Genomic DNA, 26,679 nt, shown 5'->3' with positions numbered 1-26,679 from the left:
TCATGGACATCCCTCTAGCACTTCTCCCCTCAGTTTCAAGAAGCATCAATTTTCCCCTCATTACTGCATCATTTTGTTTCTTCCATCTTTTTTTTTAAAGATTTTATTTCACTACACCCAACATGAGGCTCAAACTCACAACCCCAAGATCAAGAGTTGCACGCTCCATCAACTGGAGCCAGCCAGGAGCCCCGTTTCTTCCATCTTAAAAAAAAAAAAAAAAAAAGCCTCCCTTGACTCCATATCCTTCTCTAGTTACTGTCCCATGTCTATGCTCCCGTTTAAAAGAAAACTCCCTCAAAGAGTTAACCATATCTCTGTCCCTAGTTCCTTCTCCCCATCCTCTACTGGACTCACTCCATTAGGGCTTTGGCCTCCTTCTATTCTCAAGATCACCAATGACCTCCCTGTTGCTAAAGCCAATAGAAAAATCTCAGCCCTCACTTCCATGTTTGATCAGTAGTATTTGACCCAGTGGGTCATTTCTTCCTTCTTGAAACCCTTTCTCTCCTGACTCCCAGGACACCACCCAATCTTGATTTTCCTCCTAATCTCTCTGGCCACTGTTCTGGATTTCTTATGCTGGTTTCTTCTCATCTCTCAAGACCTCAAAATGTCGAACTGCCCCAGGGCTCAGTTCCTGGCACTCTTCCCGTTAGGTAATCTCACCCACTCTCATGGCTATAAAATGATCTGTACACTGGTGACCCAAATTTTTATCTCCAGCTCAGACCTTTCCCCTGAATTCCAAAGTCATATACCCAACTGCCCACTCAATACTTGTCAAATAGGTTTCTCAAGCTCAACGAGTTCAAAAGTAAACTCTTGACTACCTATCCCCCAACCTCCTCTTCAGAGTCATCCCCACTTCAGTAAGTGGCAACTCCATCCCTTCAGGCCAAAATCTTAAAGTCATGCTTGACTCCTCTTCTCTTTTTTCCACACCCTATATCCAATCTAATAGCCAACCACCTTGCATCTGCCTTCAAAATACACAGACTTGGACCACTTGTGTCAACTCCACTACAACCTCCTTGATCCAAGCCACCACCATATCTTTCACTTAGATTATCACAATAGCCTCCTAACTGCCCTCCCTCCTTTCCATCTTTGTCTTGCTACAGTCTATTCTCTCAGCAGCCAGAGTACCTCTTCAAAATCCAAGACAGATCCAGTTACTCCTCTATTCAAAATCCTCCAATGGTTTCCCATCACACTCAGAAAAAAAGCTGAAGTCCTTTGAAATGGCCCACGAGACTCTAAGTGATTTGGGCCTCTGCTACTCTCAGACCTCATCTCCTCCTCTCCCCATTGCTTAATCTGTTCCAGCCATACTGACCTCTTTTTTGTACTTCAAAAACTCAAAACAAGTTCCCTTCTCAGGGCTCTTCTATTTGCTTTTCCCTCTGACTGGAACACTCTCTGCCATAAAATATCTTCATGGTTCACTCCCTCAAAATGTTTAGGAAATCTACAGCAGTTGCAAGAGGAGAATACTAAAATAAAGATTACAATTGTCCTCAGAATTGTTCCTCTCCCCAAACTTACTGTGGGCATGTTCTTTCTTATGCTAACAATACCCTTTTTACTGTCTCTCCACCTAGCCAAATCTTGGCCAGTCATTCAGGTCCAGATAAAGATTCAGTAATAAGTGGAGACTTTCCCTAACTATCCCAACTCCCAACTCTTCCTTTCTTTGAATTCTCAGATAGTTTATCATCTCTCACATTCATCTTAAAATTTAACCACATACTGTCCCACATTGTAACTTATATGTCTTATCTCCCTGACTACACACACACACACACACACCCCCACACACGAGTAGAAATAATGCCTTGCACAAGTAGTTCTCAAACCTGTATCAGGGTAACTCTAAAACTTCAAAAAAAATACATAAATTCACAGGCCCTACCCTTAATAATTCTGAAATCACGATGTTTGATTTAGAGCCCAGATATCTGTATTTTTTTAACTCCCTCCAGAAGATCCTGATGGGTAGGGATTAGGAATCATTGCCTTATAGTCCTCCATTTCCTTCAGTACCTAGGAAAGTAGGCCTTCAAATAGCCTACGGCTAGAATGGACACCCGAGAGAACCAAATCCATTCCTTCATCCACAGGGGAACAGCAATCCAAGAAGTCTACATGACTAGCCAAAAGCTACAAAGATAGTAAGAGGCAAAGCCCAGCCTAAAACCCAGATTTACGGCTCTCAATCTAGGAATCCTTCCATTAGACTGTGCATAAATAAATGAAAGTAATAAAAATCCACAATTCACAGTAAACAGTGATTTTCTAATATTTGACCAGTGACTGCAATGTCCAAGCTCTAAGATAGTGCACATTATGTTTGAAAATGTGAGCAACATTAGCTGACAAAAGACGTAAGAGGCCAGAGAGTAACTGAGGGAAGGCTTACAAATAAAAAAATAATTTTTACCAAGTCCTCTTGCAATATGTATAAAAACTTATAAAATCATCTATTTTATAGTTGAGAAGTATTAGGAGAAATAAACGGAAAGAAAAAATCTTGCTTCATCATGCTATAAAGTACAAAAATCCTTATTCACAAGCTTCCACAGCTCACAAAGCTATAAAAGTTTTCTGAGTCTAATCATAACATAAACTTCTTAATTACAGATCAGACTTAGTAAATCACCCCATATCCCAAGATAACTCAAACTCTTATCCTAATAATCAGCTAACCTCAGGACCAAAACTCTTGCCATCGACAACAAAAAAACAACTCAGGTATCTATAAGGCATTACAAAAGAGTTTGGGTTTATCCTGGTGTATAGGGATTTAAGCAAGTGTCTCCTATTAACTCTAATGGGAGTTCTGGGTGTAAACCATAAGCACCAAGGAGGAGGATCAATGCCCAGCACTGTATCTGCCAAAACCCTTTCTACTGCACTAACTGCAACTACTGGGACTGTTCTCTCAGAAATGGGATAATAGACCCGAATTCCTATGTCTCTAAAGCACAAAGATAATTCAAATAAAAGTCACTAAGGCAGGTCACTGGTAAACACCTGATTTTAAAAACATACAAGAAACAGCTAAATTAAAACAACTGACACACTGAGGAAATTTTAGAAAATAGCACCAACCAATATGCACAGAATAGTGAATTGCTGGAGATAAAATACCTGACACAAAAATTCAACAAGATTAAGTCAATCAAATTTTTAAAAATTAGAGCACGATAAACCCAAGTATAGCCAGGAGCCTGTCCAAAGAAACACATACACACAAAACAAAACAAAAACTCCTCCCCTGATGGAGCCGTAAGTACACTACAACCCTTGCTTTTAAATCACAGAAGAAAACTCCTGCTGTATTGATAGCCAGGAATAATCACAGAGTACTTCCAGACAAACGGATAACAATCACAAGCTGCCAAGGACGACCAAAACTTACTAAATAAAAATTACAGCACCTTATTGTGTTCCATACTGCCTCACTTCTCAATATAGCACTGCGGTACTCACCAGGCTGGAAAATGAGCAGGTGCCTTTCAGGCTATAGAAAAATTAGTGACACACACACACACCAATCACAAACACAAACACAAAGGGAATGATATTTTTTCACTTGAAGGGGTTTAAGAAATGCAAGGCTTCGCGGTAGGCCTAGAAAACTAAGAGTAGGCCTTACCGAAGAAATGAGGAAAAAGCCAAGGTTTAACTCCAAATCCACATTCAAAGACTAAAAGAATTAACATTTATCTCAATTAAAAATGCTTTGGCAACAACCCTTTTTTTTAAAAAAAAAAGAAAGAGAAATTAAGATTTCCCCCATTTCTAAATCCCAAGAGAAAATTAGAATCTTTTCTTTCTACACTGGTTTAGCTCCACAACACAAATAAAAAAGAACCCTGACTTAAGGCCTGAAAACTAAACATGGTTCCGTAACATTCACAGTAAAAACAAAACACAAAACTATGTAGTCCAACATATTGATTCTTTATCGTTGCTGCTATCATTAATGAACATTTAGCTTTGTGTCTGTACTTTGAAATGTCAATGAGAAATTGAAAAAGCTACAATATATGCTGGGGATTTTAACTTTTGAAACAAAAACCACAAAGAAACACGAGTCTGAAGCATAAAGCCTCAATCATGCTGATAAGTAAGTGGTCCTAAAAGTTGAAAGTGAAAGCAATATACACCAAAAAAAAAAAAAAAGAAGAAGTTTGCTTGATATTAATGCTAGCCTTTAAAACCAAAAATATGTTCTGTTACAGAAGACTGAAATCAGGGCTTCCATTAACCTTGTTAAAAAAAAATCCCATGAGCATGGATTTTTTTCCTAAGTCTCTTCATCAGAGCAGCATGGGGTCCCATTAGGCACCCTATTTTACTTCCACCTTATAAATAACGTTAGCTATTCGCTATTTCCATGGAAACCAAGTACAGAGAAACCCACTTAAATGAATACCGGTTAAAGGAATAAGTTTTATTTTAGAAAGATTTTGCTGCTCTAGATGAACTCTACTGGGGAATACTACAAAGTCATCTTAAGTATAATTTTTAAAAATATGTCTTTGGTGTAGGGGAAGCTTATTAGCGGTCCTGTTAAATAAGTACACTCCTTGCACTAAACTAAATATGCCAAACAGCATCGTAACATTAAAGATACCTTTTCAATGCATTTCATGGGGGTTTAGATGCACAGCACCCAACGACTATGCTTCCTCATGCATTGGGGTGGAATAATTATCCTTATGGGTCTAATTTAAACTAATAAAAGCAAGGAAATTCAGAAATAAGTCTACCATCACCTTGTGACTAGTAATGAACAGGCCCCACAACTGCAGGCATATACATGACTTACTACTCCTCCAAAGAGGAGTGAACAAGGGAGCAAATAACTTAAGTTCCTAATCACCGCTATCACGTCCAGGGATAGCAGATAGTCAAAACTCCCTCTTCAACAAACTATTTTACAAGTTATAACATGTATTCCTTAGTCAATTGGTATTTACACATAGGTGAAATAGAACATTCAAAGGACAAAATGCTGAATAAGATTTAAGAATTTCCAATTTTAAGTTGCCCCACATCCTCTAGAAAAGACCATTACTGGTGGCTCATACAAAAGTTGCCGATAGGCAAGTGTACATAAAATGCAACTAAGAAGGATAGTAAATTCAAAAACTAATAATCAGTAAGTTTCTAAAGATAGAAGGGGTAAGAAAACTAAAATCTTTCCAGCAGACGTGGTTCTCCATTAAGTTAGTAGTGATTCAGACACCTTCAATAAGTTAAAAGACAAATGAAAGCAGTATTATCCTAAAGGATGATTATCAGTACTAAATTTACAATGTATGAAAAGAGTTAACATTCTCACACACATTTTTTTCTTTGAGTATATCAACAGATCTATTTGTACTGCATGTTTTAAAAACATAAAAGTACTTTCCTTGTATGTTTCACACACTGTAAACATTGGCAAAATGATAACTTGGAAGTTGGGTTAAGAATAATGTGGTGTTTGCTAATATTATTCGCTCTGCTTTTGCATATGTTTTTAAATTTCCATACAAAGAAGTTTTTAAAAGTCCTATAAAGTTAAAATTCTTGTGTCAAATAAGTTTTTCAGTATGTATAATTATATAATAAATGAAACACCTTGTATAGATCTTAGAAGCTCCTGAATTTAGATCCAATACGGCCATTAACTTAACATTTAACCACAACTCATTTCCAGGTTTTACTTTTCTTACCAAAACAATTCAGTTAACAGTTTAAAACCACCAGGAGAAATCTGGAAAGGAAAAGATCTGCTATTTTGCAATTACCAATTAATGAAATGCAATCAATGCCTAAAAACAAGGCATTATAGCTGTATTTTGCATTTTACAAACTAAAGTAAGAAATTCTACTAGTCCTCTCTATTACTAAATCAGAATACTTTTAGAATCGGCAACACCACAATTTCCAACTCCTTTTCCAATTAGGTCCACAGGAGTACAGAGAACCATCTAATCAATTAATGCTTGCTTCCTAGTTTCCTTATCTTAGTTTAAGGAACAAAGCTCCCCTTTCCCCACTATGCCCCCACCTCACCCCCTACCAGAAAATATAGCAACTTCTGAGGTAAAAAGGTCTTTTTCTATTCTCTTCCTTAGTCCAGATATAAAATGTTTCACAAATAACTCAGTTACTTCGCAAGTGATTTTGAGCTATCTATTATCCAACTCCTGGCTAAGGGCCCAAAACAAGGAGGTCCACAAACTGTTAAAGCCTTAAGGTCTTGATAACAGCTCTGTTTAAAAACTAATCATTACAATGGTGTTTTGTTTTGTTTTGGAGAGAGAATAAACTGGTGGTGGCTTTGGAGAGAGTGATGCACAGCGGATGGGACAGCGTATACAGAGAAGAGATGGCAAAGAGACAGTAAAGGAGAAGGGAGAGAAAAGGCAATGGAGGGAGTATGTGCAATCGATGTACATCTCTCTGTGAAGCAGCTAATGTACCACTGAACCAGACAGGTTCCCGCATAAGTCTAGTAGGAGTTCAGCCCTGACATGAATGGCCCAACTTTTACAAATTGGTCAGAGACAGACTGATTTTCAAAATTGTACAATTCTAGGGGCGCCTGGGTGGCTCAGTCGTTACGCGTCTGCCTTCGGCTCAGGACATGATCCCAGGGTCCTGGGATCGAGCCCCGCATCAGGCTCCCTGCTCCGCGGGAAGCCTGCTTCTCCCTCTCCCACTCCCCCTGCTTGTGTTCCCTCTCTCGCTGTGTCGCTCTCTGTCAAATAAATAAAATCTTTAAAAAAAAAATTGTACAATTTTTTTTTTAAAGATTTTATTTATTTGAGAGAGAGAATGAGAGAGAGAGAGCACATGAGAGGGGGGAGGGTCAGAGGGAGAAGCAGACCCCCTGCTGAGCAAGGAGCCCGGGACTCCAGGATCATGACCTGAGCCGAAGGCAGTCACTCAACCAATTGAGCCACCCAGGCGCCCAAAATTGTACAATTCTTTAAAACAACTCAAAAGACCTCATAGGGTCTATTTCTAACTCCTGTATTTATTGAAATGAAATACACTTCTAAACTTCCTATAATTCCATTCACCCAAGAGAAGCAACTGTTTTGTAAGCCCTACATAAAGAATACTTAATACTGTGCATACACTATGCTAATTCTAAAACTACAAAGCTTCACTTACTGCTCACTCTAGCAATTGTAAAGTAACATTACAACTTTTTTAATTGAAAGAAAACTATACTGGGGCTCCTGGGTGGCTCAGTCAGTTAAGCATCTGACTCTTGGTCTCAGCTCAGGTCTTGATCTCAGGGTTTTGAGTTCAAGCCCCACGCAGAGCCTACTTAAAAAAAAAAAAAGAAAAGAAAACTACACAGCCTGCTATAAAACTGTTCAATTTTTAAAATAATTGTTGAGATAAAGTACAAGCACATTATCAAAACAAACTTGCTGGAATTTCTGCTCAGAAAGCAGAAACAGTTGTTTTAGGAACACAGGCAAAATAAAATCTAGTAAATGCTCCTATCCACCTCCTAGGCCTTTATTAACTGGTACAGTTGGGTAAGTAAGAACAAAAAGTTAATGGAAGCTATTATTCGACTTTAACTCAAATGCTCATCAGTGGTAACACATGCCATATTCAGGGTGTTGTGGTAAGCTATTGCAAATGTATTTGCTGAATCCTAGGGAAAAAACTATACAGATCAAAGAAGTTTCAGATCCAAATTGGTAGTGAATAAAATTAATTCTACTTCACACTTAATGATCATTACCCCTCCCTCAATTACGGATTTCACTTACCAGATAGATACCTACACACACACACACACACACACACACACACACACACTAACGGACATATTAAAAACTCAAATCCTTTACCAAAAAATATTTTAAGTCTGAGATCATTGTAAGGCGGAAACTTTAAGAGTGGCTTTTCTCATAACCAACTTGTTCTCAGGCCCAGTTTCTAGGCTCAATACAGGTAGCATACGACAATTAAATATAGAAAGAAAATAACAATTGCCATAAGAAAAGACCAGGCACCAGATGAGAGGAAATTTCAGAGAGGCAAAATGCCCAAAATCAGAAGGCAAATAAATGATGTCCATCGTTACTAGAAAGCATTTGTGTGCCTCTACAATTATTTCCACTAGTTATTCCACTCAAGCATAACACGTGTTCTCAGGGGTTAAGCACACACTTTGTCCCGAGCAGCTGACCTAAGGGACTGACCAGCTGATTAGGATTTTAGACTTTTCAGTTATAAGGCCTAGTCTACTCCTGACTCCATGCTATGTGACCTACTGTAAACCACACCACTATGCTGGGACAAGAAAAAGGTTTATATATATCACTATGAGTTTTTAAAAAGTGCCCTATAATATTTTTTTAAAGTCTCTTAAAACTGACATATTCCCACATATTTTCTATTTCTCCCAGAGCTTTCACAAACAAGGACTCATTAGATACACTCTTCCCACCCGTACCTTTTCTCACCATGACATTTCAGGAAAAAACCCTCCTTTCCAAACTAAGCTGTTCCATATTTACTCTTTCCCCATAAACTTTTAGTGGGACTGTAACCATTAACAATGATAACAGCAGTTATTGCTTATCAAGTGTCTTAAGAGTTCCTCATTTTATCTTCACGCCAATCCCAGAAGGTTGGTGTTACCAACCCTACATCACAGATGAAGAAACTGACGTCCAAATGAACAGCACAGGGCTTGGTGTACAGCATGTATGAGAGACATCTTTGTTGAAGGGAGCTTAAATAATTAGCCCAAGGTCACACACTCAACTTTAAGTGGTTGTACAGAGATTCCAACCCAGGGGTCAGACCACAAAGCTCAGGCTCTTTTCCCACTACACAGCATTTGTCCCAAGCCTTGAGGAGAGAAGAAAGGACTTGAGAATTAAGGTTAAGTAATACCTAACGATAGTTACCATTTATTTAGAACGTACTATGTGTCAAGAACTTAACTGCAGTTTATATGTTAACTTATTAATTCCTCATAACAACCTCAAGCTATAGGCACTATTATTTATTCATATTTTACATATGAAGAAACAGAGGCAGAGGCACAGAGGGTGAAGTGATTTGACCATTATTCCAGAGCTAATACGTGGCAAAGCCGCAATTTGAGCTCCAGTGCGGATACTCAACCACTGAGCTTTATTTACTGCCATGCTAAAAACTTCCTTTTATCTGAACTGCATGAAAACAAAACTTTTAACCTTTTCAACAAAATTACTGGATTGTGAGCCTTTGTGCTTTGACTACTTACGAGAAAACTATAGTACTCTTCTAAGCACGCACGCCAGACTTCTTTACAGGCACAAAGGACATGCCCCTGGTGATTAGATCACTGCACTGCTCAGGAAGTGGCACACTGTAAGGCTGGTTAAGAGCCCCCAGCCCATCTCTCTCCACACTTAGAATCACACTAACCATGCACTGCAAGTAGGCAATTCAGAGATGTCCCAGCACAATCTTCTATAAAATGAACGTCAGTCTGGAAGTATCCAAGTGTGTACGGTAGTACCCTTCCAACACCCTTTCTCCTTCTTCCCAAACACCATAAAGAACACCGCAAAAGGAATGAATGAATCTAAGCTACTTAAAAATCATAACAAATGTCCAATGATAACTACAAATTTAAATGAGAAAAAAATGCAAAATTCTCATAGTTTTGTAACTTGTCCAAATTCTACATTCAAAAAAGGATGGGCCTCAAAAAAAACAAAAAAAAAAAAACAAAAAAAAAACCACACACACAAAAAAGCATAGGCCTCTCTGAAAGTCTCAATTCTTAGACTACCTTATTATCATAAATGTGCCTTGAAAGGTGAGAGAAAAATCAATTTTTACCTCAGATTCTGAAAATTTTGATATACATATTTAAAAGAAAAATCATTACTGTTACAAGTTACTGGGCTTTCCACCTTAATATCTACAAGTATGATAATGTATTTAATTATATAAATAAAAATAATGAGCATGGATTTAATATTTGTATGCTAACATGTAATACACCCAGAAAAATAAATACAGAAGAACAGGACTGGACCTGGAGGTACTGAGAACTTGACACAATGAGAAAAGGAACTATTGCAGCTCCCTCCATTGACATCGTAAAGTTGCCACATTTTCTGGGCTCTCTTTTGAATTAATGTGGCATCTGTTCCAAGTACAGCATGCTAACATTTTACTAAAAGATATTTTCATTCTACATTTGTATGTGGTTTGCTTTTTATTTGAACTCCTGTTTTATTTCAGTGGTCATTATTTCTTTATACCAAGTTGTCCATTTGGCATTCCAAATCTATCTCCCCTGTGCACAAAAAGGGTGAGGAACCATCAGTTTAAAAACCCTCTAACAGCAATAATTATAATATGCTTTGCATATAGATTAAATAAAGAAAATAAGCAGCACAAAGATTTTTGTAGGCTTTTTAGTATCAGGTCCTGATAAGTTAACAGCATCTGTTCCTTTCAGAAAAAGAATTCCACTCTGAAGTACTGGCGGGGGGGAGGGGGGGGGAGAAGGAGAGGAGAGAAATAAACAAATACTAAATAGAATAATTCAAGTTACGAAGTTTGGTCTTCATGAAATGAAGATTTCAATAATTTGCACATATCCAACTCTATCGAATGAGAACCGCTTTTGAAGACATCCTCAAAAATGCTGCAGCAACAAGCCAAATACAACCACTTGTACTTAACATGCATGCTGCATACTCCACAGTGTTACGTCATATCAGGCACAGAGAAGACGCTTACCAAGCTATCCTGCATTCTATAAACTGCCTAACAACAACAGAAAGAGGCACTGCCATCTCTATAGTGGGAGTAAGAACTGACAGGGTAGGCAGCCTTTTCTCTTTGGTCAACTCTGAAGAAAACAAATAAGGCTTACATTTCTGTCTTTTAAGCTCACCTCTCTCAAGGCCTTTACTCTCAATCTTTCGGCCTTTACTCTCAATCTTCCAGCCTTTCACAGAAAGAAAGGCTGTTTCTTTAAAATTAAAAAGCTGCAAAAGATCACTCCAACTTAAGAGCCCACACCTTGTGCCAACTGTCCTCCAGGTGTCCCCACGGCTGCCTCTCCTGCAGAAGGATGGCCTACCTAAAGCACTCGTCTCCAAGTGGGTGCACCCACCCCAGAGAAGGAAGGGGGCCACGGAAGAATTATTGCAACTTATATTTTTAAATATCACCCTTTTTTTAAATTTCAACTTTCCTGTATGTTTTATAACATACATAAAACACGAATTCAGAAAATTACATATAAATATACATTTACTGGTAGCAGTAATTTTTTTAAAGTTTGGAGACAACAGGCCAAAAAAAGTATGAGAGGAAAATTAGGCTCTGCCATTCACTTACTTGGATTCTTGTCTCTGCCTCAGTTTGACCATCCATGACATGAACTGAGCCCTCTGCACACTTAATACTTTCTGGGCATGGCCTGAGCCACACAAAATGAAAAGCACATATGAATGCTGCCAATGAGAAAACCCTTGAATTGGCTTGTTAAAACTGATGATACTGGGTGCCTGGGTGGCTCAGTCAGTTAAGCATCGATTCTTGATTTCAGCTCAGGTCATGATCTCAGGGTTGAGACGGGGCTCGCCTCTGGGCATGGAGCCTTCTTGGGATTCTCGCTCTCCCTCTCCCTCTGCCTTCCCTACCCACCCACCCCCGCTCCCACTCCTATGTGCCCTCTCTCAAATAAATAAATAAATAAATAAATAAATAAATAAATAAATAAATAAATAAATAAATAAATGACTATACTGTAGTTTAAATAAACTACTATGCCCTGTCAGATCCAATTCTTAGAATTTTAAGGCCAGGCTTCAGCACTTCACTAAATACGAGTCTAAAGAAACATTAAGGCACCTTAGACACAAGGAGTGCATTCTAGGACTAGGAAGACTTTTTTAAAAAACTTCTGTAATAAAAAATTTATTACCTATGAAATAAAATTTTTTAATCTGAAAATTACAAAGGTGAATTATGACTAATAACCTTAGCAACAAGATAAAATTCTCAAAGCCAGAATCAAAGGATTATCTTTAATGTAGATTATAAGGCCTTGAGGATGTCTTGTTTTACACAATACCAGAATAACAAATGGCACTCAAATAATTTTTTTTTTTTTGTCACTTGAAAAAATGGCAGATTATCAGTATAGCATTTGGTAGTGGTTGAGTGAGTAGGGATAGGGATGGGGGTGAGGTCAGCCAACACCACTGACATAAAGATGTGAGCACCAGGACAAATTCCTATGCAGGGTATCAGTCTGTATGCCGATTAAGCAGTACTTGGTTTGAGTTTCCATTAATTAAAATATTACAATTATTTTCTCAGCTTTAAAATGCTATTTTAATTTGTAAATGTTGAATGAATGCCTCTAAACAACCAAGAAGAGAACCCACCAGTTTAAAAAAAAAGTTATGTGAAACGATAACTGATCTCTTTATAAATAGTAGCTACCAGAATAAACTAGTAGAATTTAATTCTGAAATGATGCCTCTTAAATTACTTGCACAGGACAGAAAATGGTGTTGCCATTTTAAATTGGTTAACATTTTTTGAAGTTTTAAAAATAACAATGACCATCTCTAAGGCATTAGGCACAACTAAAAAGAACTTAAAATGCTTTTTGCCCCATAAGTCATAACCAGTCTAGAGTATAAGTTTATAATCTTAATGTATAAGATTATACTTCTTAATGTATAAGATCTTAATGTATAAGATCTTACCTCTCTCCTTCCAACCTCACTCCCACTTCCCACCTGAGCCTTATTTTCAAAAACAAGTTTTTTAAATAGCCACTTGAAAAAAGTAAACTTCAAGACAGTATTATGGTATACTCTATTTTTGAAATGGATATATATAGTACATATTTAATGCACAGGAAAATTTAAAAGTAGAATGGGATGACTTTCATTTTTTACTTTATACATATCTATATGGCTAGAATTATTCAGATGCACTGCCTTTATAATATTTCTTTTTAAAAAAGGACATTTTTCATCAAACCCTCTAAAATGTTGTAGTTACATAAGAACTAATTAAAACAGCAAATGTAAAATATCTGCACTTACTAAGAAAATGTATAAAATAACCTACGATGCTAAAGTGCCCAAATTCCAACCTTAAGAAATAGATATCAGTCCCCACCCACGCTAGGCACTATGTTCACAATTGGCATACAATGAGAAACAAGACAGATACTATCCCAAATGCCTTCATTTCCATTCCATTCCAATGCTTACTATTTCCGAAATATTCAATCTAACCCAACCAAAATCAACATGAAACATTCTCAAAATGATACATCATACCTGTGGCCATTTCAGTAAATTGAAAACTTCTTTAGTAGTTCATTTTCTAGGTTTCTAGAGGAATTACAAGTTTAGTACAATATTATGGACACTTAAGAGGAGAGGCTCTGGAATCAAATCTGGGCTTGAGTTCAGGTTGTAGCATTTGCTACACCTATGTGATCCCAGGGAGGCCTTCATTTCCTTATCTATAAAATGGGGGTAGGATAATAATAGCAAATCCTCATAATATTGCTGTGAAGATTACAATTAAATGAGATCCTATATATAAAAAAGCTTAGCGCTATATATAATACCCAATAAATATAAAATTATTATTGTTGTTATTAAAACAACATAACCCTACAGTACAAGAACAGTTCACAACTTGCCAAACATTTAGTCTTATATCTATGCCACTTTTCCAAGAACAAATATATGTATTTGTGTAAGTTTGTATATTAACACATAAAAATAGTTTTCAATATAAAAGCCCATAATTGAAAGCTTTTATTACCATAACACACCAGTATATTTATGTATATTATATATACACACACACACACACACACACAAATACATCAGTGCATATTGTCACTATCTACGCTGTAAACATGTTAAGAACTTGTCTGTTGACCATGGGCAGGGGGGTATTCAGATCACCAAATATGATTCTAACTCATATATTTAAACTTTTAAAAATATTAACATTGTTTACACAATATAGACAAATACCTTAAAATTCAGGCATCTATTAGTGATTACAAACTCAATTTATATATACTACTTTTTAGTCTATAAAGTACATTCACCGGTATTATCTCATCCATTCCTTTTAAGAGCATAGCGAAACCGGCTTTTACTATTATCCCCATCTTACCACTGCAAAAACTAACGCCCAGCAGGCTGAATTTCCCAAGAGCACACCACTAGTGACAGGATTGGTCTTTGGGCTGAGTCCTATGACACCATCACAATTGTTTCATTTCCACTGGCCTGGGACATTTCATTAAAAAAGACAGAAAACTGTGCTAAATACTTTAGGTGTGTCAGAGGACTCTACGGGGATTACACATGGCTGCCCAGTTTCACTCTCCTTATTTCCAACTTTAGTATTTCAAGAATTACACACATGTGTAATTATAAAATGTAGATAAGGAGCATTCATCCAAATCAAAGCCACACATAATGTGGCAGCATTATCAGATCAGATCCCACAAATTTTTGACACAGCTAAAGAATCTATTCAATGCCTAATATACAAATATTAACAAATTTCAGTTCATATTTATAAGAAAAAAAAGGTTAGTATTATTATAGTGGTTGGTTTGTTGTGTGAACAAGTACTTAAATAATCACTACTAAAGGCAGAATTCTCTTAAACACAGCAGCCCTCAGCAATATTATTCCAGGAACTTTGCACAAGGGAAAAAGCTGGAACAGATACGGGCCAAGCAGGTTAAGAAAGACACTACCTTGATTCTGTATACCCTCAATCTAAGGCACATACATCACAACTTTTGCTTACATTTTTCAATATTCCCAGATGTCCCTTTCCCTTCTCAACAAGCTAAAAGAGACCAGCCATGCAGATAAAAATATCCTACAAGTTCAAGAACCTAAAAGAAGTTAGAGTGTCCTAAAAGAGAAAAATAATGTAAAGACTTATGATTCTAACTTAAATAAGTACAACCCACAGACCTGAAACTACATTTTCTTTCTGGGGCTGCTCACCAGCCTCTAATTCACCAATCCTGTAACACTGTGAACTATGGTGATAGATTGGCTCGTGCTTCTAACAACAACAGAATTTTTCCAAGGTAACATACACTGTGACATGAGGAACACTTTTGCAGCATCTTATTTTCATTAATCAGCTAGTTTGGGTACTTTACCAGTGCAAACATTATGAACGAAAACATTTTCATTATCTTTTGAACTTTCAGAAGTCAACCAAGGGCTGTGGTACAATGGCAAAGAGTACCGAATAGGCAGAGCTGAACCCTGGTCAAAAGTCTGCGACTGGCTGGTGGCTAACTTCAGGCATATATCACTTAAGGAGAAACTGAGGTGCAAAGACATCTTACATACAGCAAAAATTCTAAGGAACTGCCACATCATTACCACAGGCCCAAAATCTCAAGGTCTTGCCAGAACAGGCTGGGCTTCTGATCAAATAATCATGTAAAAAGAGGAAAAAATGTGAAGCATGCTATTTATCTAATAACAAGAACCACTACTGCTGCTAATTCTACACATTTACTGAGGCTTTATTATGTGGCAGGCACTGTGCTAAGCACTCTCACAGATTTCAACATCTAATCCCTGCAACAACATTCTGATATTCATTAATAAAGTATCAGAACTTAAAAGAATAGAAAGGATAGAAATTTAAATTTTACAAAGGAAAATACAAACAAATTATTAAAGAAACCTTCTCGTTTCCTCTATCTTTCAGATTACATCCATATGAGTATTAAATTTACATTGAGATCACATTTATTTTCAGGAATCTGTCTTCCATTTAGAAAATACTAAGATTCAAGATGTTGACAATTACTACAAAATAATTTTTATATAACCTCTAAACTTAAATGTGGGCACTGAATAACTGGCCCCATTCAAAGAAAAGAGAACAGCATATGTATCAGGCCCTACAATAATAAGCTCCTGAAGTGTTAGTAATCTGTATGCTGTAATTATAAAGTGATCTATAGCAGCGCAGACAAAAAAATTTACAATTGCTAAGCTGAGTTTTAAATATATAAACACAAACATACATACACATGTATCAGTTATTTTACATGTAAATCTTAAAGTAGCTGATAAAAAAAACCAAACTAATCCAAGGTAAACTAAAACACTAGGGTGTTTCTGAAAACTCACTTTAAAATATCAGCACCATGATAATCATAATATTAGCAATCAAATTGTACTTAGCAGAAAGTTCTTAGAGGCTTGGGAAGCTGTTTGTATAAAATGGAGTAGACAAGAGGGAAGGGTTCTCTGTGCTGTTTAAATCAACTACAGGTCCCAGCATGCAATGCTCTAATCCGGAGTGAAGCAAAAACCCGAAATGCATCCTGGGACTTGTAGTAAGTAAACCACTTCACCCTATCACAGTAAGTTTTAAGAAAGTCTGAACTATCTAAGCACAATTTACTAGATCTTACTATCAGGGCCTAGTGAAATTCAGATCTAACTTGTCTGCTCTCTGCTCTGGCAGTTTCTTTAGCACGTATTGGAAAAAGTATCAATGAATATTTACATCAACATTTTCACACTAGAAAAACCTTAAACAGGCTAAGCATACAAAAGAAATGTTTAAAAAGCAAAAAGATTTTATACAATTTTTAAATTATTTTTAAAAACATCAGTTTTAAAGCCATTTTTTAAAAGGTCTGGTTGATCAAAGTTCTCTATTCCCCTCCCCCAAGAAAGTTTTAATTGTTTTATCAGGTTTTCTCTTAACAGTCTTTCAAGTTATATTCTATAAATAATTTTTCTTGCAGAAAATTCTCATTCAAAAACATTTCCCATACTCTAATAATGTCCACTAGGAAAAATACTCTTATTGTAAGAGGGACACATAACACCATCACACACACAAAAACAATAATACTTAAGTTTCTCTTTTGTCAAGCTCTTACTCAATACCTGTGCCCTCCTCTCCTAACCCCTCATTTCACACACACACACACACACACACACACACACACACACACACGTTTCCAGAAAGAACACTTAGGAAAAAAAATATTCCCACTCCAGACTCTTTTCTCTCATCCACTGACCTCTTCTAAAAAAAAATTTTTTTTTTAATTATCAATAACATGTCCAAATAGATAACTTTGAGCTGTTATTTATGTATATACAGTTTCTACACACACCCCTATTTTCTGCAAGACTGAGGAAGGAGGCTGGGAAAGAACTAAGTGCAATCTGCATCAGGAGGCCTAACACAGGTGGCGGGTTATTTTCAGGCAACAGCACCTTCACAAACATGCTGTGGAATACAGTCCAAGAAATTCCTAACAAGGAAAGGTAAGCTGGCACACAAATTTAACACAATCCAGCTAAAAATCACCTGCAACACGTTACTACATTTCCCCATAAAAGTGACAGGGTCCTACAGGATCTGAAGCTTCATCAATACAACATACTGGCCATTAAGGCCAGATAGCAGTTGCCATGGTTACTATCACCCACTTTTATCAGGAAATTATTGTCATTACTCGGAAGTTTTTGGTACTTATTTAAAATCTGAAAAAAAAAAAACCAGTCTAGGGTTTGACCGTTAATTGAGTGAAAGAATCAACTACTGTTTGATTTGTAAGTATGCTGCTTCAGAGACGCACATGGTTAACAATACTTGGATCTGCAGCAGAAAAAAATCAATTCCTTTCTGCTGCTCCTTCTCCTCAAGTACTGACAGTTTGTATCCTCAATGCAGCCAAAACAATAAAACAAAACCCATCTTTTTGGCTTCTGTGTTTAAGTTATTTTTTGTTCCCTAGGCCCACAAACAGAGTCAAAATAAAGCCTAGATCACCAACCTGTTAGGCCCCATCCCCTTCCTATCTCCGTACTACCGGTTCACTTTTTTGTCTATTTAAAAAACCAGAAAACATTTCCATGGATGATTCCAAAATATAGATAAGAATAGTTTCCTTCAACAGAGACCTGCGCACTATTTTTTTTTTTTTTAAAACAGGGGGAGGCCTTGCATTGTATTGGAGGGAGAGAAGTGGAGGGGTATTCAAACTGCCACACAAGTGTCTAGTGTGAGAAAGTTGCTGTAGAAAACCCAAAGGTTGACCAAACCTCACATATTATCTCTAAATGTGGTGGAAGAGTTCATCACCACCTCAGTCTAACACTGAACAGACAAGTAATATAAAAGTTACCCTTAAAAGTCCGCTTCAACATTCTCACAAAAAATAACTCCAGAAATTTTATACACAAGAATTATAGGAAAGCCTACAAAATAGCACAGCCACATGTACATACAAACAAGAAAACATATGCTATTTAAAAAGTAATTATCTAGAACAAATTTAAAGTGGTGTTAGAGTATTACCTCCTTAAAAAGAAAAAATCTCAAAGCATCAAAAATACACACCTGGTAAAGTTAAAGTGATCAAAATATATTGCTGTGCACCTAAAGAATACTCAGGGCCTACAAAAAAGCCCATGTACAAAAGTTCCTGAGAAGTCAACAAAAATCATGAATATTTCCCAACACAAATTAACAGGAAGATTCAAACATATTTCAAGAAATCAGGTCTGAATATACATATAAAGGAATTCTGTCAAAGGTTAGAGACCTAGAACTTTAATCCCTTTCTTTTCTCCCTTTGAACAGCCATTAAATACAAAAGTTTTCAGCAATAAAATACCAAGAATACAAAATTTAAAAGCACATTACTATAACCTTAACTTCCGTATTTCCTCAAAAAAAAAAACAAGAAAAACCCCAAACCAACTTTATTATTCAGTGTCCGTAGGATGAAAAAGTCAATACTACCCTGAGAGGTTTCATTTTTATTTAAACAGTTAAATGTTTTTCTCACTTCACAAAGAAACAAGTTTCTATATTTAATTTCCAATTAAAGGGGCTATTTCATTAAGAGTAGTAGCTTCTAAAATATAAAACCAGACCTTTTGATATGCTCATAAACACAGGGACTCCCAATTATCTATATTTTATTTTAGTCCAAATTTGTGAGCAGAGTCTATTTAAAAAGCCACAAATCAAGGCTCTGAGTTTTAAACTTTGGGTTATTTTTACACAAAAATATTTCGGTGCACTCCTCTAGATTTGAATAGTCATTTCCTCATGCAACCCTCTAAAAGAGAAAAACAAAATGATATACATATGTACCTAATACTAATACATACAGATATAAATCTTTTTCACTTTGAAACAAGCTTGAAAGCTTTACTTAGTAAGAATTTTTCAGAAAGTTAGCAGAATCACTCAAAACATTCAAAACCTTAACTGTGACATCTGTTACTCTGTGTGTTAATGAGAGTCTATAGAAGAATCCAGGAACTTAAATATTCACTAAAATCAACTACTATCACATCAATGAAGAAATGAAGAAAAATTTTAATGGGGGATACACATTCACAGGATCTACAAAAAGAAAAATGATCTTTTTTTTGAATTATGAGAAACTGCCTCCACAGCATTTTTTAAACAAAGCTTCAAAACTGTAACAAAGAGCTTTTTGGTAACCACAGTAGCATTTAAAAAAAAATTTATAAAGTGTTGGGGGTACACTTTTAATGTGCTCATTTCCCAAATGATGTGAAGAACGTTAACATTTTAAAGACAGAAATTTTTGTCCATGTATTAATTAGTTACCTATCTCAACATTTGCATGGCTTCCAACAATTTACAAAGAACTTTCACATGTATTATCTCATTTGATCTTACTGAGAAAAAAGTACAGTATTATGCCTAGAAAACCGACAAAATTCAAAGCAGCTTCATCAAACTTTCTACACATTCCTAAGTTTCTAAAACTTTGATACAAAACTTTACAAGCCACCAAAGTAGCATGATATTCCCAGAGATCAATCAATTCACCTAACACTAACATAGTTTCAAAGGAGCATGTGTTGTAAATGCTATGAAACTACTTTCATCTTTATGCAGTTATTGTTAAGTGTTACTAACGGACATATCAGGAATGACTTATACTCACAGATACAACTTTACTTACAGTTCAAGAATCTCAGTCTTTGGAGGCCAACTCAAATACATCAACCATACGTATTTATAAAGCTAAGTGCCTAAGAATTTACCTATTAGGATCACTGTCCATAGATGTGAGGAAAAAAACACAAGAAATTAAATTTTTTTCCATACAGTATCTCCCTTTCCAAAATCTCATATCTCTGTATCCTATCTGTATTAATATTATAGGAATAACACAAAACCTAAAGCCCCATCATACCAACTTCTTTTGTTTACAGTCCTTGGACATAATCTTTTCACATTTGCACATTCACACCCCACTCACCAATACAAGACTAATTCCTCATCAAAATAAAATAATTCTAACAGCACTCTGTACCTAAGCGTGGCATTCTTAAGCTATCCACAATAACAAATCTACTTTGTGTAATATTGTAAGCAGGTAAAAAGCAATCAAAGATTTCAGTTGCAAATAGCAAATGTAATTTATTAATGGACTTTTAAATGGACTTACTCAAAATCTTTCTGGAACTTTAAGGCGTTAATCCTGTTGCTTAGTTGAAGCTAACAGAGCTGTAATAAGTAGTAAGACCCTCAAAATTCAAGAGATTTGCTTTATCTTGATGTAGCACCTCCTGCTGGATAGCATTTAGAGTTCTTCATGCAAACAGAAGAAGAGTATTTCTGAGGCAGCTCCTTCCAGATGACTGAATGGGAAAAACGATGGACCCTTCAAAGCTAAAAGAAATAGGGCCCCATCCATCACTTATACCTCTTAAAAAGAAAATCTGGTGTGGGTAGGAGTCTTTTAAAATCTATTATTATTCTGGTTCCATAAGACCTGCCTGAGTCCAAAGTGCAACATGCTTAAATAAAGCTTGCAAAATTATCTAAAAACTACCTTAAAAAGCCTTCAAAAGCACTCAAGCAAAAGACTTTATTGCGGCCAGCCAAGCAATGCTAGTCATATTGCAAATACCATTATGTTAACAAAAGCAAAAGTCTGACATAAAGAAAAACACCTGGAATATTTTTAACATATTAGCCAGAAGTTTGTGTTTTGAGAATTTTCTGCACTATTACTATGCTCCTTTTAAGAACAGTTGTCCATCTACAGAAGTTTTAAGTACAGAAATTTTTTGATAAACAAGAGTATTACTGCACACAAAAATTTCCTCTATGCCATCAAGTATGTCCTGATATTTTAAAATGTATTTTTCAGACATTTTAAATAACCCCTAATAGGCTAGTTTTAAGCCCACAATGTAGATTCCATATACAAGTGAAGATAGAGAAAAAGTATAGAAAGGAACTTACCAAAATCAAAATGATAATAGTACTTCCAGTAAAAATGTAGTAACAGTTTCCTATAATGCTGTGAAACCAAGTAAATCGTGAAACTTAAAAAAAAGGGGGGGGGAAGGGGCTACTCTTCAAAAACCAAAAGAAAAACTTACCTATTTATTTCTAGTGCCCAAATGTGATAAACACCAGATGTAAACAAACAACATAAGCACTGAAAAGTACACTTAGATGTCTTAGCCCCAATTTCAGTCCCCTTACCAGGCCCTGAGTGAAGCCAGAGATGTTGATGAGTATCCTCTCTAAAAGGAGATATTCTAGCTCCCTGCCCTAAAGAACCCCTATAAAGTGTGCCTATGTAAAGGCTTCCTTCCTAGAGTGCAGAGCTGCTTTTGGGGAAAAAAAAAAAAAAAAACTTTCATCAACCCAAATTAATCTGATTCTAATATTCAGCTATCAATTATTAATACAGGAATGTTCTCTCTTTAATGTCCCCAGCTTCAGCATCTACATTCCTGACACCTACTATTAACAAAAAATGCACAGCTCGCACCCCAGCTATGGGGCAAATCTCTGAAATCCAAAACACTGCCACAAAGTTCACTGTCAAGGCCAATGCTGAGGCCCACACACGCCCGGACCTTAACTCACATTTGAAATTCTAGAAAGCCACACTTGCAGACATCATTTAAAAACAACAAAATGTGGACGTGCAGAGTGAGGTCCTCTACTTCAAGACCTAAACAAAGAATATTTCAACATATGCCCCGAATATGATGACACCAGATTCACCAATGAAAACAAAACCTGCCTACCATTAGCAGTCGTACCTTCATCTCAACAACTCAACTACTTAGAAATCACTCTCAGCACATCTGCACCCTACAACCGGCGTGTGGCCTTCTCCGGGGGTGCAAGCCACAGACAAAGTTGAAACGAGACATTCTTCCCCCGGTGCCCAATCTCGGTATCAACCCCTCCCCTACCAGGGCCACCTTGCTGCTACCCACCATCGCGAACGTGGTCAGGGGGAAAAAAGAAATCCTAACAGCACCGCTCAGCAGAATAAAGAGACCAAAGAGAGGATGACGAGAAGTGTTGGGAACTGCGTGCACGACGGGGCTGGACCAAACGGAAAGAGTCCCACTCCGCGCGCCCCTCCCCCCGGCGGGGGCGCGGGCGGGGGAGGGGCGGCCGCGGCCCCTCTCCGAGCGGCCTGCCGGCCTCGGCCCGCGCGGGGTCCCGGGGGCGCCCCGCGGCCGCGGGCGGCGGGGGCGAGTGCGGGAGGGCCGGGCCCGGGGTGAGGGGTGCAGGCAGACTCTCCGGAATAACAAGTTGCAGAAGAAGAAGAATAAGCGGAATTTCCCCAAGGCTGCTCCGGCCACCCAAGACAAATGCACCAACACACACATACACACACACACACACACACTCGGGCCCGGCAGCGTCAGCAGCCGCAGCTTTTTTTTTTTTTTTTAACCAGATCCCTCAGTCACCAAACAAGATGGTTTTCCCAAAAAAAAAAAAAAAAAAATTAATTAATTAAATAATCATAATAAAAACTTCCCCCCGACAGCATCCCGAGGGGGGGGCAGGGTGGTGAAGGAGCCGAGGCGACCACCCCCGGGCTGAGGGACAGCCGAGGGGGCGGACGAGGCTCCGCGCCCCCCGCCCCCGCCGGCGGCCCCCTCCCCGGCCCCCCGCCGGGACAATGTGACGCCCCCTCCCCGCCACCCCCGGCGCGCCGCCTCTGTCACCCGCTTCGGCCCTGCACTCAGCGCCCAGGCTCCCGAGGCTGCTCATAAACTTACTTCCAATTTATCCTGGGGAGGGGTGGAGGGCAGAGGGAAGGAAGGGGGAGACAAGGTTTTTCCATTGTCTTTTTTTTAGGGGGGGAGGAATAGGAAGGGCACGCAGGGGGGCGCCCCGAAGGGGAAGTTCCTGCTCAAATCTCAAGTTGACTGAGGGGTCCTGACGAGAACACCCCCCCTTTCCCTCCTCCCTCCCACACACCCCTCCCCTCCCCCTCCCTCCCCCCCACAACAAACTCCAAGCAGGCAGCCCCAGTTCCTCCCAGAGACAAACACCAGAGACAAGACAGAGAGACAGGGAGAGGGGGAGAGGGGGAAGGGGGGAGGGAGGGGAAATAGAGCTACTCAAGAAAAAAAGAGAGGAGAGTGAGGAGAAGAGAGAATGGAAAAGCTGGGATACTGCACCCTCCTGCTGCTGGCTGGTTGTCCCCCCTGGCAGCTGGAGGCAGGAACTCTGAGCAGGAGAAGCAGGAGGAGGAGGAGGAGGGAACTCTTCTTCATGGGGAGGGAGGGAAGAAGCTGGAGCTGCTGCTGCTGCTTCTGCTGCTGCTCTGGGCCTCTCGCACTTTTTAGATATTAGTGTGTTAAGATGGTAGGTTGTTCCCTTCTCCCTCCTCCTCCTCCTCCTCTCCTCTCCTCTTCTCTCCCTCTCTCTCTCTCACTCACTCACTCTCTCTCTCTGGGCTGTTTCTTTCCTCCTCTTCCCCAGGCAAGGGGGGGTGGGGAGGAGGGGGTGGGGGGAGGAACTGGATCCTCCTCCTCCTCCAGGAGAGACACACACAGGCCCCGGGCCGGAATAGGGGTGGGGGGGAATCAGAGCAGCAGGAGAGAAACTGTGGGAGACAAACAAGCCCAACTCTTCATCCTCCTCCTCCTCCTCTCAGCAGCAGCAGCGAGCACCACCAGCCCATTCACCACCCGGCCCCGGGCCGCAGCACCTCCGCCGCCTCAGCCCGGGGATCCCTCCGCCCAGGCCCAGACACACTCGCCCGCGCGGGAGCCCGCCGCGCGGCCCCGCCGGCCCGCCGCCGCCGCCGCCGTGCGCGCCCCCGCCGCTCCCGAGAGCCGGGCGAGAGGGACTGGGGCTGGGAAAGCGGGGACGAGGGCGGGGGGGGGGGGTGGAGAGGAGGCGCCGGGGTAGAGGGGCACGGCGGGGAGGGAGGGGGCCGCCGGGCGGAGTTGTACGGCGGCCGGCCCGGGCCCCCTCGCCTCCGCCGGCGGCTCCCGGGCCGCACGGGCCCCCCCCCGGGGGCGGCGGGGCGGCGGCGGGGGGGGGCGGCGGGGGCCCGCGGCGGCGCTCGGGCGGGCGGACTACTTGACGTGTCGGTGCGGCGAATTTATTTCACTTTGCCTAAGGAACGGGGTGTGCTGCGGCCCCCATTGCCTAGGGAAAAAACCCGGATGTAAAGTGAGTGAAACTAAACTAGAGTGAAGTAGGGCAGCAGCAGCCAAACTCCAGTGCAGCGGCGGCGGCGGCGGCGGCGGTGGTGATGGGGCTGAGCACCGAGCGGCGGCGGCCAAACTCCGGGGCCGCCGCAATGATGGGCCCGTGCAGCGCCGCAGCTCGGCTCCCGTGTAGCTGCAGCCGAGGCGAGGCTGGAGCCCGCTGCGGCCCCCCCAACTCCGCGGCCCGAGCCCAACTCCCCCCTCCCGCCGGCAGGAGCTGCAAAGGGGCTCCGGAGCGGCCCCAACTCCCTCCAGTGCAACAGCAGTTTTAAGGGGGGAAAAAAAAAGCCGCGAGGGCAGGAGCGGAGAGAAGCAATGGGGAAGCACTGCAATGGGGGAGCGTGGTCCAGGCAACAGGAGAAAGATGCAACCTCAAGTCGAATGCAACATGCAATCCCCGGCCGCCGCTAGCCCGCTCCCTCCCCTCACTACCCCGCCCCCTTTCCAAATAACTACCCTTGAACCACTTTATTAGCCACACTTAGTCCCACACTCGCGTCGGGGAGGGGCGGGGGACAGGGTCCTTCCCTCACCTTTATTTATTGCTTTCTCCCCCCTCTCCATGTTTTTTATTCCTAAGTTCTTTTGTTCTAAGGGGGATGATGGCATTTACTTTTCTGCTTTGTGTAGCAGGGCAATCACTGGGAATCGGCCACGTATAATCCGGCGGTTTGTCATATTTTATTAGTGAAAGTATTTTATGCCTATTCTACCTCCAAGGACTGTAACATGGAGAACTGCAGGGAGGAAAAAAAAAATATCAGAGGAATTCTTGTTTTGAGAGATTTCTTGGCGGGGAGGGGAGGGCCCTTTTTTTTTTGGAGGGGGTTTATTTAGATTTTCAAATCGATAGTTTTCAACTTAAAGCTTAATGTTTTTGTATGGATATACTACTAGATTCTAAAATAACCCCCAACCGCAATAAAGAAAAAAAAAGTCCAAAATTCTAGATTAAAGAAAAAAAATCCCTACTGGACAGTGATATTATCTGTTCTGTGCAGCACGCTGGACTTAACATAGTGTTGGCCTTCGAATGTTAAATAACAATAAACCCCAACCTCAACTGAATACAAATGGGGGGTGGGGGTGGTTTTGTTTTTAAGGCTCAGCACTTTTGTAGCATCTGCCACTACGCATTTTCCAGGCATTGATTAGCCATGCAACTCCCATAGGCATGAAGTCCAGTTTTTGCAGATAAAGAGCAACAGTGGTGAGATGATTTGCCCAAAGTCAAAGTGAGTCATTGACAGAACCAGAAATAGCCTTAAACTCTTATTTGTTACTAGTCACATCTTTCCCATTAAATAGTATTTCCTCCAAGAAATAAACAGTATTTAAAAATAAATAGACGTTCTTTACTTTGTTACGTATTTCCACCAGAGGTACTTTGAGATCCTCAGATACAAAGGTGTTTTCTTACTTCTGTGACCTGCAAAATTAAGTTTAGTTTCTCAAGAAAAAGAAATTCTTAGAAATTCTGATTTCTTAAAGCTAAAAAAAGTATGGGCTTTATTTTACATGCATAGTCCATTTAGTACTCTGAGCTTTATATTAAAAAAAATTTCACAGCAGAGAAAGTGTGTAAGAGTTTGAGAGCGAAAATGAAAATCCCTATAAATGATTCAAGAAGCCTGGATGAACTTATAATGTTGTGAAACTGAACCCATAACACAGTCAAGATGAATAACGGAAGGACAGGTTGGGTAGTAAGACCCAGCTTTGCCACCTAGAGATAACGCTAATGTATGTAAGAGATGAATTAAGGCAGGGCCTTTCAAACTGGACCAACTAGGAACTGGAACCACAACCTAATAAGGTCATTTCAAATCAGCCCAGGCTGTCAAAATTTTTTCAGAGCAAGACTGCTTTAGTGTTCTTTCTGGAAAAAAAAACTTAAAAATGTTTCAGAATTTCATAGAAAAAAAATCAGAAACTCAAATTGTGCCTGAGCATGTAAATGCTATAGAAGAGGAGTCAGTAAATTTTTTTCTGTAAAAGCCCAGATACTAAATATCTTAGACATTGTAGACCATAGAGTCTCCATGGTAGTCACAACTTCTCAACTCTACGTAGTTGT

At 39.5% G+C, this 26,679-nt stretch overlaps 1 protein-coding gene across 22 annotated transcripts in view; it reads right to left on the bottom strand.

Moving 5' to 3' along the window:
- PHF21A (PHD finger protein 21A) overlaps positions 1-26,679 on the bottom strand; it is a 285,197-nt gene that overhangs the window by 167,152 nt on the left and 91,366 nt on the right. For 13 of the 22 annotated variants that reach the window (XM_054511958.2, XM_064576566.1, XM_054511961.2 and 10 more), the window contains exon 1: positions 23,562-23,820. The exons of 1 other annotated variant lie outside the window; for it this stretch is intronic. The gene's annotated coding sequence lies outside the window, so the exon portion shown is untranslated. 8 more of the 22 variants (XM_054511960.2, XM_054511964.2, XM_064576559.1 and 5 more) reach the window with 6 other exon arrangements.

This window comes from Mirounga angustirostris, unplaced genomic scaffold (genome assembly GCF_029215605.1).
Source record: "Mirounga angustirostris isolate CCGP_5_RB_7025 unplaced genomic scaffold, mMirAng1.0.hap1 SCAF_13, whole genome shotgun sequence".
In the NCBI taxonomy this organism is placed as follows: domain Eukaryota; kingdom Metazoa; phylum Chordata; class Mammalia; order Carnivora; family Phocidae; genus Mirounga; species Mirounga angustirostris.
Note: the sequence above shows the minus strand (reverse complement) of the source record. Positions and strands in the feature narration are given on the sequence as shown.